We start from the raw sequence: 13,820 nt of genomic DNA, 5'->3' as shown, positions 1-13,820 counted from the left end.
CAAATCATAATCACAAACAACCGGATGCAAAAATGAACCAAATGTAAAATTTCTATGCAATTCAAATTTGCAGTGCAAACAAACAAAGCGTAAGAAAAATGATTATCCAATTATGAAAACAACCATTTTCTTAAAGATGTTGTACATGTAAGTTAAAAGAAAAGTAATAATTTAAAGTTATAATTTATAGGATTTAAATCGTTATTTTTTTTTAATCATGACTCATTCTGATTCCATTGGTCCAACAAGAAAAAGAAACAAAGGACAATTTGTAGCTAATTTCTAATCTTCCAAGTGGTAAAACGTCAAATACCATTGATGAAAAAAGTGCCAATTTCCCCTGTTTTATTAAGTTTTTTTTTTTTTTTTTATCAATGCCCTACTGTTGAGGGTAATAGAAATTCTTGGCTGAAATTGTAAATTCATTTATTAATTAATCTTAGGGATAGGAGCAGTGTTTTTGAACCCTCATTGATCTGGATGGTCGGACTGTTTGGTTTGGGAATCATCTTAGCAACTAGTTCTATTTCACCCTTAACCCATTCTTTGGTCAAAAACTGTTGACTTGATCAACAATCCATCGACCCAAACTATTGATCCATCGATTCAAATAATATTTTTTGACCTTTTTATTTTTTATTTTTTTATTTTTAAATTGGAATAGGCCATCTGTTTGAACTGGATGGTCAAACCACCAACGAATTGATTTTTAAAACATTGGATCGGAATCAAAAGACCATCAGAGGCTACAAGAATGATTCAATATTGGCTTCTCCTTGGCTATATGATCATCAGGCACCCATTATGTAATTAATTAATCAATGAATCAATCAAATTCATTTTAAAACAAAAAGTAATAAATACGAAAATTCAAATGAGAGTCGAGGGGTTGCTCCACCAATTAAATTTCTAGCAAATAAGTAAAAGAGGAACGCTATCAGATCACATTTTTCTCAAGGCTTATCTTACTTCAAATCTTCAATGAGCCTCTCTTGGGAGAAAGAACCCATTAGGCGATGTTTGGTTTGATAGAAAACAAGAGAGAAATGGAAAATTGCCAAGAATTTTATAATAAAATTTATGAAATTCTTGATGAATTTTTCCTCAACACTCAATTTCTCTGTTTCTTTTATCAAACCAAACACAGCCTTAAAGAAATAATTATTGTGATGGGCTATACCTAACCTCATATTTTAATATCCATGACTACATCAAATACTCTAAAGCATACTGAATTGAAACTGAGATTTTATTAAGGGCCTCTTCATTAATACATCTCATGAGTCATGACTCTCCACTCTCCAGCTCTCTGAAACTGATTTTTTGTTTTCGAAAACAAAAACAATATAATTTTACCAATGTGACAGTTGATTTTATTTTCAAAAATAAAACTAATCATGTTGTCAAACACCCCTTTAGAGAACCAATCTTAATATAGCTTGTTCCAGTCAAGGTCCAAAACATTGACATCACAAGAGCTTTAGAGAAAGAGATGATGGTGATGTATTCAATCATCCAAGATATTATCACTGTAAGGGATAATTTGAATAAAAGAGTCGGTTTCACTAGTCATGTGTTTCCGAAAGCCAATTACCTCAGGGACTTTGTACCTATACTGAATCAGATGAACTCTTTAGATCTCATTATAAGTCCACTGAAAGAATCAGGTTTCATGATCTTAGGGGCTGCTCTACCCCCTGCCTTGTGTAGAGCTCCTCTCTCTTAAAAAATGAAAGTGCTTTGAAACTGTAAAAAAAATTAAAATACACATAGATATATTAGAAAATTTAAGGAGGTATTTGGCAAGTCTTTCAACAAAAGATCTTCTAATAACTAAAGACCCAGAAGATTACAAGAGCGAATTTTCACAGGTAGATCTAGAAAGTCCAAAAATCATTTGGTTGCAGTAATTGTAGTAGATCTTATAAACTGCTAAGAAGACATAAAAATCATTTGGCAAAGTCCATAAAATTGATGAATAAATTTGTACTTAATACATGTGAAAAGTGTGAGACCCAATAACACATTCAAATATACAAATAGTACTTCTGGAGTCCCATTTATATAGTTACTTACACAAAATATTAAAGTGGACCCACTAATGCATTCATCTTAAAAAAAAGTCAATGTAGGCCCCATTCTCATCTTTGACTTACACATATGATACCTACTTAACCCCACTCATGTATTTATCTATACAAAATATTAAAGTGGAACCCTCTCATGCATTCACCTAGACAAATAAAACAATGTGGACCCCACTCTCATTTTGGGCTACCACATATATTATCTTTTGAACCCATTCATACATACACATGTACAAGATATTAAAGTTGGCCTTACTATGCATTCATCTACACAAAAATTTAAAGTGGGCCCCACTCTCATGGGCTTGCGCATAAATAACTTGTTGGACTTATTCATACAAATATTCAAATGTGGGCTCATTTATGCATGCACATGTACAAATGTTCAAATGTGGTGCCTAGAGGTGTAAATCGGGTCGGGCCCCTAGACCGGCCCAGCATGACAGTCTGCGGGCTGCCTAGGGTTTTAGGTCCACGGGTTGGCACGGCACAATATGACCAAGCGGGTTGTGCCATTCGTGGCCAGTGGAACAGCATGGCCCAGCCCACAACTCGGTTCAACATGGCCCATATATATTATATATATTTATATAATATTATATAAATTATAATTATATAATAATATATTAATAAATAAATATTTTTTTAATTTTATTATACTAATTTATTTAATTATTGCATATATAAGCAATTTTATACACAATTCATATAAAATTAAAATTTTAAGTTTTTTGTCAATTTTTTTAAATAAATAGATTTGGCTTGATGCACAACCCGACCTGGCCCAAGGCTCGGCCCACAGGCCAACCCGGCCCACGGCACAGCACCACACTGCACAGGCCTAGGCTGTGGGCCGTGCCAAGCCAATCCCCAAAATTTTCACTGGGGAGGGCGGCCGTGCCAGCCCACTTTACACCTCTAGTGGGGGCCACTTATGCTTTCATCAATGCAAATATTCAAATGTGCGCCCCACTTACGGTTTTTCTTACATATATTATACCTATGGACCCCACATGCATTCACATATCCAAAATAATAATAATAATAATGGGGTTAATATTTTATTTTTATCAAGTTAAACACAAAACATTCATATTTAAAATATTAAAAATATGTAATCCTATCAAAACACTTATGGATAAAATGTTAAAGGTATGTAATTCTAACATTTGTTTCAACACTAACATTCCAATTATAATAGTTCATAAAGTGTAGTACTTTCAAAAAAACTCATCATCGAATAAAAATGTAACACATTTGAGAAAAAAAACAGTAGTTATGTTGATCGTCTTCTCCTAATGCTCCTTGGTTGAGGGCAAGTAATTCTTAAGTTGTGATGTTTTGCTATCCGATACATAATTTTATTTCATACTATCTTCATCTGTCTACAGGCTTGTGATCCAGCTTCAATTGGTGTTGAAGAAGCATAATGGAACATGCCCCCCTTACCTTCAATTGATGTTTGCAGCTGCAAGAAATCATTCCAATAGCATAAAAATAAATACAATTGAAGGTGAGGGGGTATGTTCCAAGAAACCATTTTAATAGAATCGTGTGCATTTCTCTCCCATCTTGCTTCCACGAATGTGAATAGTATGTCAAATGAGCATGCACACATTACATTTTGGATTGTCATTGATTTCCTTCTTCGAAATAAAATTTGATCAATAGCCAACATACATGCATAAATATGTATGCCATTTATTGCACCAACATAATTCTACAAAAAATATATATAACAAACATTTGAATGCAATTCACTATGGTCTACAAAATAATTTCATTAAAAGAGGTGTGCATAGATTGTTACCTCGAATCATGGATAGTACTTAGACTTGTTTAGAATCTCTGAGCATCATGTCACAATGTAAAAAATCTAGAGTCCCTTGATTAGGTATTGTGAGGAAGTAAGAGATATGATTTTTATAGGGGTTGGATACTGAGGGATTTCAGTGACGTTCGAAGGTTTTAAAAGTCAACAACTGCCCAAAGATTTCAGTTATGGGGATAGGTATTCTCTTAGTGTCCTACAAGTCCCTAGAATATCTTGATGTGAGGTCATGCCTACGTATTACAAAAGTAGGTTGCGACCAGGCAAATTTGCAATTTCCTGAAAGCTGTAAAGTGAACTTTACGGGAAGTTTATTTGAGCCGGATGTATCTCTCTAGAACCAAGATCTCAATGGTTTCAATAGCCACTGAAACCTGCCAAAAGAAGCAAACCTTGGAAGGTGGGTACCTATTATTGGAGTTTTAGTAGTAGAGCAAACATTAGAAGATAAAAAAAAAAAAAATTAGATGTACCAAAGCAAAGATTAATAGTAGAAACGAATTGAAGTTTTCATATATTGAATCAATAAATAGGGGAAAGCAAACAACAGAAACTTCAATTAAAACAAAGAAAGCAGATGGGTTGTACCTGAGAACAGAACAATATTGTTTGTAGGTTCCTATAAATGAAGGGATGGGTTATGATGGAATAGAAGAAGAAGAAGAAAAAGAAAGCAAAAGAAGAAGAAGAAGAAAAAGAGGAGGGAGGAAAATACCTACAGTGAAGAGGAGCATGCACATTGGGGAATGGGGGTTCTCTTTGAAGAATCCCTATTATTTTCTCAATCGTGCACTTCTTGGCACACGTATGGTGTAGCTTAGAAGGTCTAGGATTTGCATGAGCTCGAGTTGGAGTTTCTCAATTTTGAGGATTTTCGGGGTTGCACAAGCTTATTGGGCGGCCCATCTTCTCAGCTTCTTGTCTTCTTTTGCTAAACAGAAAAAGCTAAAATATTGGGATTTTAAGCTTTGAAAAGCCTAAATAAATCACAAAGTTATATTAATGATATAGAGTCAAAAAATATACATCAATAACACTAAATCTAAGGTGGTGTTTGTTAAATCTGAAAAAGTTAAAAATATATTAAAAGCGTCTAAAATCCGAGAGGTATAGATGCTTTTCTACTTTTTGATGCTCTAGATAAATAAGGTTGTTTGTGTTGGATCAAACAAACAACCTTAAAATAGACTATTTGGTTTGAGTACAATTTGCATTATTTCATAAAAATAATTTATTTAATTCAAAATAATATTGAAAAATATGAATAAATTATAACAAATAAAAACTAATTTATTAAAATAAGAATAAAAGCAAAAAATCATATAAATTTATAAATTAAAAATAAATTATTAAAAGTTAAAATAATAATAAAAATAGTAATAAAGTCAATGAAGCAATGAAAAAAATATATAATAATTACAAAATTAATATCTTAAATCTATTAAAATATTAAATAATTAATAATAATAATTAAAATAATTAATAATTATAAAAAAAATTATTAAAATAAGAAGCCCATTCGATCTGTTGTCATTGAACAAGTAGGGAGACAGTGATGGAGAACTTGAAAAAACCCTATAGTCACCAACAACAAAGAACTTGTCGAAAAGTAAACCATCTTTCAAATCTCATTCTTCGCCCACCCTCTCTCCCTCCCCCCCCCCCCTATCTTCCTGCCACCACAGTTGCAACTCTCAGCAACGACAATTAACACCCTTACCTTTAGAAAATTGAACTCTCTCTCTCTCTCTCTATCCTGTCTTCCCACAACCGCCGTTGCAACACTCAGTAGTGGCGGTCCTATCTTTTCCCTTGGATATTTGATATCCTAATCTCTGTTTGGAAAAGTTTCATCTTTTTGGATGATACAGCTAAACCATTTTCCTTCATAATTCTAAGACATATACTTAAATGTTTCCAATGAGACATCAAAATCTGAGAGTATACCAAGACATCATCTATGTAGACAATTATAAATTTAGTTTTTGGCTCTTCAAGGGATTTAGCAAATTGTTTTTCTTTTATTTTTGTTTGTAATTTAGAAATAAATTTAACTTTATTTTTCATATTCTCTTTTAGAGTATTTAAAGTTGTTGTCTTGGGTTTTTGACAAAATTTATAGGTAATTGCTATTTCACTTATGGTAGTTGTAATTTTTGTGGAATCTATTTGGCAAGGTAGAATTGATAGCAAGAATGGGGTTCCTAGAATAACATCTTGCCTTAAGTCCCTAGCCATTAGGAACATAGTCTTTAGGCAAGTTCCTTGATTGTAGATGTGGGATGTAGGGATTTTATATTTAATTCCCAGTTTTCTTCCATCAGTTGCACTCACTTGTTGAATGGTTTTTTCAAAATATTTAAAAGGCACTAATCCTTCTCGAATACAATTAATATCTACTCCCGAATCAATTAGGGCTACCGTAGTAAGATAAAAGTCTTTAATTCTAAGAGTTACCTTTGACTACCATTTTTGGTACTTGACTTCTTCAATTGAGTATATGAACTCTTCATCTTCTCCTACAAATTCGGCAGACTCTACACTTTCAATTTCTGAAGATCTATAGATCTATCTTGATATATTAGGTTTTTATAAGATTCTAATTGTTCAACTTTAAATTTTAATATCCTAACTTCTTTTTTTAAGATCATTGACCTCTTGCTTAAGATCTATCAACATAGGAGGTCATAAGGTGTTGGCTTGAGCTTTCTTCATAATTCTGTCATATGATATTATATTTTCTATCTTGAAAAAATCTTTCTTAGACTTTTATTTTTTATCTTTCTCTTTGTAATTTTGCATTGCTATGAGTAAATGCCTTTTTTTTTTTGTTTCTTCATCAAGAATATCTTCTAGGATTTCTAGAAGATGTTCCTCTTCTAATGAAAGCATATTGTAGCTTTCTGATTCTTCTTCTATACTTGTTTCATATTTACAAGTAGGGGTGTCAATGGACCAGTTTTGGTTTGGACTCTATCCAAATAAAAATCCATTTGGATGGATTGGACAAACCAATAAGACATATTGAATTTGGATGGACTGGACAGACCAATATGACATTGGATTGGACCTAATCCATCCATAATGAATTTTTATTAGATTGAGCCAATATCTGGTCCATTGATAGAAGATAAGAGCATAGTTGTCAATGGACCAGGTTTGAGTTGAAACCAATCTAAATTAATAGGAATTTGCATAGATTGAACAGTCTCTGGACCGGTCCAAAATGGTCCAAAACATTCATTGGATTGGATTGGACCAGGTCCATTTGTAATGGACTCACATTGGACTGGACCGGATTGGACTAAATCTAGTCCAATTAACACCCCTATTTACAAGTGCAAAGATATGTAATATCGCAACAGGCTTCTAAGGTCTTAGAAGACCCTCGTTCATCAAAAGTTCTTCTTTATTAGAATATTCTCCTAATTCACTAACCTTTTTAGAATTCTTAAAATACTTATTAGCGTAATGTCCCTTTTTTCCCACATTTAAAGCAGGTGGGGGTTTTAGGATTTTTCCTAGCTTTAGGATATCTTGATTTCTTTTTGTAAAATTTTGATTTTTCTTTTTCAATGTACTAGTTTAGAACTGGTTGGTTCAGGTCCAATTCCAAATTGGTAGCAAAAATCTCCTAAATCTTTTTTAGAGTTGGATTTTTCTTCTTTAATTTGCCTTTTTAGGCATAGACCATTGCATAAGTCTAATCCTACTTATTTTATTACCTGGACTAAATACCCAAATGTATAGTGAGGGTACAGCAATCTACCGCCACCTATATTTCTAAGGTGGTTCCTAACCTTTTTTATGAATAATGGGGGAAGTTCTGAGATAAATTGTTCTTTCCAATAATCTTTCCTTGAGCTAGTCAACCTATGTACCTTGGATAAGAATACATCTTTATACCATCTAAAATCATAGTGTTTTACATTTGAGACTTATAAGCTTCTCGCTTATTCTCTCTATCATATCATCGGGATTTCCTATAAAATGATTTAGTATATTCAATATCAAGGTCATTATCGCATCCTAAATTGGATTTCCTTGGCTTAAGATCATCTCTCCATCCTTACCTCTTTTAAATGCATTAAGTGTATAGTCTCTTTTACTTTGAGTGAGTTAATTATTCCACCAACCCTTGAGTTGTTTGGTAAAGGACTCATTATTATTGTGGCAATTACCTTATCCTCATTTCTAATAGCCAATTTGATGGCACTAGCATACGTGGCCATATGATGGATCATCTCATGAATTTGGTATTCAGATTTTTCGTCTAAGTTCCGTTCATAAAAAGTATTACCATCATAGTTGATATGGGGTTTAGTTGGTTCCTCAAACAATAAGTCTACTAGAGTATGCCTAGGGTAATAAGACTTCTTACTTTCATATGAGTAGAGCTTATTTAGCTTTGTCAAGGGATTTTCTTCTAGTTCTATTTCTGATTATATTCCCCTTTCCTATCCTTCACTTAATAGATTTTCTGAATGAAAATCAGATACCCTTTCTTTATTTTCTACTTCTGTTATTTGGTTTTTTTTTAGAAGATGATTTGGAGGATTCTTCTAGTTCTAAAAATGAAATTATTTTTGTGGCTAAATCTCTAACAAATCTAAGGGTGTTTTCTTAAACTTCATATTAGGAAAGAATTCTCTTGTCATTCCCATGGGTTTTTCTTTTCTTCTTATTGATTTTCTCTGATTAGAGATTTCAAATGAACTTAATAATGTTTTTATTCTATTTTCTTGTTAGCCTAAAACATTTAGACATATATTGGTATAATTATTTTGTTCTATTATTTGAGAATAGTGTTCTAGAATTACCTTCTTAGCTTCTTTTAATGTTGTAGAGTTTTTTATTAGGCTTGCTATTAGCTGATCTTTACCTATTTTGAAAGCTTTTAAAGGAGGATGTACTGATTCTATGGTTTTACTAGTAGAAACCGTTTTCCATGCTCTAGATAACCTCTCTGTGATACAGAAATCTAGATCCTCTTCGGGTGGTTTTGCAATTTTAAATTGTTTTTGTTGCACAAACCAATCCCAAAAGGCGATGTTCTCTTTTGATTTCAGCATATCTTCATATGAAATTTCTCTAGTGAGATCTCTTTCATTTTTGGAGAAATTTTCAAAGAACCATTTCTTCCTTTTTGGCCGTGAACTAAAATCTAACCTAATAAGTTCTTTGTCTATTTGAAATTCTTTAATTTCAAGAACATTTATCTCAAAATATATTTCTATTGGCTCATAAGATTTCACATAACGAGTATTTTTCTAGCTTGTATGATAAGCTGAAGGTTGTATATTTTTATTGGTGTTTCATAAGTGGCATAAATGATGCCAAGAGGGGGCAATGATGACTCCAACAAGTCCGTCGATCTCCTAGAATAAGAAGATGTTACCTCCAAAGGTTTAGAACAGGATAGCCTCAAAGAAGTAGAGGCTCTTTTAAACCTAAGCTCTACAAACCCATCTTATTCACTGAAAACTGATTCCAACTCAGTGGACTCCATAGGTCTTAGAGGTTCCGCATTAACTAGAGACCAACTACCTAGTAACCTCACATCTTTCCACATGATCTACCTAGGATTAGTGATATTATTCCTAGTGTTGGTCTGGAACAAGGTGGTCATTCCCTTAGTTCCTGTAATCATGGTATTAAGACAGATGGTATTCATGGTCTTGAAGTAGATTCTGTAGACTAACACTACATTCTCATATCTTGGTTTCATGTCAAAACCATGGATCTGTAACCTCAAAGTTAAGGCTCCGTGTATCCCTGGTCAATTATCAAAACTATAAAATTAGGAAAGACATTAAATATATAGGTCCTTAGTGAAGGCTTCCTTCTATTACCCCTATTAAGGAGTCACTAAATTTATTGTGCCTAGAATCTCTATGCCAGGCTAAAGTTGTGTTTGAAGGCCTAGTCTTGTTAACAGCTTTATGGCTACCTATATTAAGCCAAAGTTAATAAAATTGCAAATAGCTTTTTTCTTATAAGCTTCTATTGTTTTTCGGTTTATATGGTGGAAATTTTCTGACTTATTTCCTAAAGTGATTGTTCTCTCTATAGTTCTATGTTAAAGTTTGTCTTTAGACTAAAGATTCCTTTCTTATAGATCTCATAGGGTGGTATTCTAGGGATGGTCTAGTTTTGGAGTGACTTTTCTATATTACTATAATTTACCTCTTCCATATTTTTTATGGACATGGACTTGGTAAGGGTAGAACTTGTACTACATTCTTCAGAACTACCTTCATTATTAGACACTGACCTAAACAATCTCATCATCTAATCCTTCCACTTCACTATAAATTGTCAATCAACTTGAAATGGCCTTTTTCAAATCTTCATGGCCTAAATGCAACTTCAACCTCAATTCAAGGGTTCTAGCTTTGGTGGACCTATTAGGTAACTAGCCTAAACAACTTGGGTTCTAACCAAGTGATCTTCTAAGAAGATTGCAGTCTTTGGATTCTAGCCAAAGGTTCTAGGTAGTATCTAATAATTTGGTATTTCTAATTCTTGTAGGTTCAAGCTCTACACATTACTGCGTATCTATGGCCTAAAAGTAAATATGGTATTGGTGGACAAAAAAGAAAGATTTAATGGATCATTGACTCTGATACCAAATGGAGTTTATGAAGATGGATGGTAGAATAAAAGGAGGATATGTAATGCAGATGGTATAGTTAAAATTTGAAAGAAAACAAATACTAAAGAAATCAAATGCTAAAAGTATAAGGTAGTATTTCTAAAAACTTACAAAGAAAGAGTTGGCACACTGTTCTTGAAAGTTACAATGGAAGATAAGAACTCACTTAAAAGAAACTCACAAAGAAAGATAACAACTCAAAACTTCACAAAGAAACTAGAAAATATTGAACTCTCGAAGTTGGACTTTCTTCTTCGCTCCTTCCCCCTTACAAATGATATGCAAGCCTTATTTATAGACAAGGAGGGACTTGCTTTTTCAGATTCAGACTTATCTTCGGCCTTTATAATTAAGATGCCTTCTTATCTTCAATTGGTCTTTTAGACAAGCTGACAATCTGAAGATGCTTCTTTATATTTAGCGAATCTTTACTGTAGGAAGATGCTTCTTTTTCTTCAAACTTTTCTTGATGAGATAGCGAATATTTATTGTTGAGGATAATAATGAATCTTTTTAATTATAACTCTTGCGTTATTGAGAGCCTTAGACAGGACTGGTTGACCACATGCTTTCGGTGTCAAAGTCCTTCGAGATACCTTTTCTTTTCTCTTTCATTTTTTTGACAAATCGAAGGGACATTTCTTCCAACTTGATTAGGTCAAGGTCCGAAAACTTGCTCTAGAGTTTCTCTTGATAGGATTCAAAAATGACTTAAAATACCTTGTTTTCTTGAAGATCAAATTTATCCCACCACTTAATTTCAATAGATATTTCTATTACAAGTGGCATCCATGACGTATCTAGATTATATTTCCATCGATGAATCCACGAAAGCTGTTACATGCTCATGCTCTAGATAGCTCCATCCCTAGCCAAATTTTGTATATTTGTCTAGTAATTCTCTATTAGAGAATATATCATTTGTACCATGCATCTTGATAGTCATAAATTTAACAATTACTAGCTTAGAATAAGCTATGTCGGTTTTGCCAGAATCTCTGAAATAGTGTTGAATTTTAGTGGATCCTATGTGAATAAGGATATCTTCATAATATTTTTGGTCTTTATTTAGACCATACACTATGATTTTTCCATCAACATTTATGGAGGATGAGGCCATTGATGCCTCCACTCAACCTGTTGCCATCGAATGAGAAGGGAAATGATGATGGAGAACTTGAAGAAACCCTATAGTCGCCAATGATGAAGAACTCATCGAAAAGAAACCATCTCTCAAACCCCATTCTTCCCTCTCCCCCTCTCTCTCCCCTGTCTTCCCGCCACCACTATTGCAATTCTCAGCAACAATAGATAACACCCTTGTCTTTAGCCAGAGTTGAACTCTCAGTTGTTTTATTTCTCTCTCTCTCTCCCCTATCTTCTCACCACCGTTGCTGCAACTCTCAGCAACGGCGGTTAACACCCTTGTCTTTAGCTAGTTGAACTCTCAACTGTTCTCCCTCTCTCTCTCTCTCTCTCTCTCCCTCTCTCTCTCTCTCTCTCCCCTTGTCCCCTTGTCTTCTTGCCACTGTCGCTACAACTCTCAACAACGATGGTCCTATTTTTAGCCACTTAAGCCATTTGATCAAATCCACTACAACTCTTAGCCGTTCGATTTCCCTCCCTTTCTCTCTCTCTCTCTCTCTCTCTCTCTCTCTCTCTCCCCTGTCTTCCTGTAGAAGCTATCAAAATAGGCAAAGATGAGATAATAGCAAGCCCATTAAAAAACTCTACAACAATAAAAGAAGCTGAGAAGGTAATTCCAGAACATTGTTCTCAAATAATAAAGAAAAATAATTATACCAATATATGTCTAAATGTTTTAGGCAAACAAACAAGTAAAATAGAAACATTATTAAGTTCATTAGAAATCTCTAATTAGAGAAAATCAATAAATAAAAAAAAAACCATAGGAATGATAAGAGAATTCCCTCCTAATATGAAGTTTAAGAAAACACCATTAGATTTATCCAAAATAGACTATAGAAATTTAGACACAAAAAGAATTTCATTTCAAGGCTCCAAATGAAATGATTTGATATCCTACTTGAGTTGTTATCTTTCTTTGTGAGTTTCTTTTAAGTGAGTTCTTATTTCCCATTGCAACTTTCAAGCACGGTGTGCCAACTCTTTCTTTGTAAGTTTTCAGAAATATTACCTTTTATTTTTAGCATTTGTTTTCTTTCAGAACATTTGAGAGTTCAACAGGATAAAGACAGGGGTGTTAACCGCCGCTACAAAGAGTTGTAGTGGTGGTGGCAGGAAGACAAGGGATAGAGAGAGAGAGAGGGGAAAGAATGGGATCTAAGAAATGGTTTTATTTCTGGCAAGTTCTCCATCGCTGGTGACTATAGGGTTTCTTCAAGTTCTCCATCATCATCTCCCTTCTTGTTCGATGGCAACAGATCAAATGGGGATTCTATCAGGTTTAAATAGGGGTATAATATGTCATTATTAAAAATATTGAGGATATTTTAGACTTTTGGCCAGGTCTAAAACACATTTGACTGCATTCAGTGCCTGGCCTGGCCTGGCCTCAAATCCAAACATAGGTGGCATCTGAAAAGCAACATTTTCAAACTTTAGAGGTTTGAAAAGTGTTATCAAACACCACCTAAGACTAAAATGATCATAGATAAGATATAAATACATAAAACACACATTCCAATGGTTTTTGTGAAATGTGAATTATTGGAACAAACTTAAGAAATGTTGGGAATTGATGGAAAATTTAAATGTGATTTTATACTAGCAATTATACTTTAAGTTGGTAATTTTGATGATTAATTAATTGTTTTTCATTTTTTAATTTTTTTTTTTGTTGAAAAACTTGCATAGTATCAAGCCTAGGCCCTTGGGCGAGGCCCATTTATGTTTTAACAAATTATCAAGTGAGCCTACCCAAGTTCTATGCCTAAATAGAGCCCATGATAACTATCCATGCGGCAAGTCCAACCCTATTTGAACAACCATCTAAGCTACCTTTCTTAGTGTTCTTTGTGATATATTAGATAAGTCAAAATGGTCATTTATTTTTAGCTGGAAATGATGAATTATAATGTCTTGTATTAAAAGAACAAGGAAATAAGAAAGGCAAGATGAGAGTCTTTTGCAGTGTCCATATAAGAGATTAAAGTGAGCTAACCAAACAATAAAAAGGTATTTTTTTGTATATATTTATTGTCAGCTGTAAAAAAATAAAATTAGGGATTATAAGAACCTAAATTAATGATCTTTACATATACTA

At 33.4% G+C, this 13,820-nt stretch overlaps 1 long non-coding RNA gene across 2 annotated transcripts; it reads right to left on the bottom strand.

Annotated features, from left to right (window-relative positions):
* Nucleotides 1–1,269: 1,269 nt before the first annotated feature.
* Nucleotides 1,270–10,819, bottom strand: LOC148790481 (uncharacterized). Of its 2 annotated transcripts, XR_016078877.1 has the most exons (5): nucleotides 10,685–10,819; nucleotides 4,634–4,849; nucleotides 4,507–4,537; nucleotides 3,898–4,326; nucleotides 1,270–1,746 (listed from the first exon to the last, which is right to left on the bottom strand). It is a non-coding gene; the product is annotated as an uncharacterized LOC148790481 (long non-coding RNA). The 2 variants fall into 2 exon arrangements; XR_016078876.1 differs by having other exon boundaries at nucleotides 1,270–4,326.
* Nucleotides 10,820–13,820: the final 3,001 nt, after the last annotated feature.

The sequence above is a fragment of the Nelumbo nucifera genome, chromosome 7, assembly GCF_055504915.1.
Source record: "Nelumbo nucifera cultivar China Antique chromosome 7, China Antique-T2T, whole genome shotgun sequence".
Lineage (NCBI taxonomy): Eukaryota > Viridiplantae > Streptophyta > Magnoliopsida > Proteales > Nelumbonaceae > Nelumbo > Nelumbo nucifera.
The sequence above is the reverse complement of the archived record's forward strand: the minus strand, read 5'-3'. Positions and strand labels throughout refer to the sequence as shown.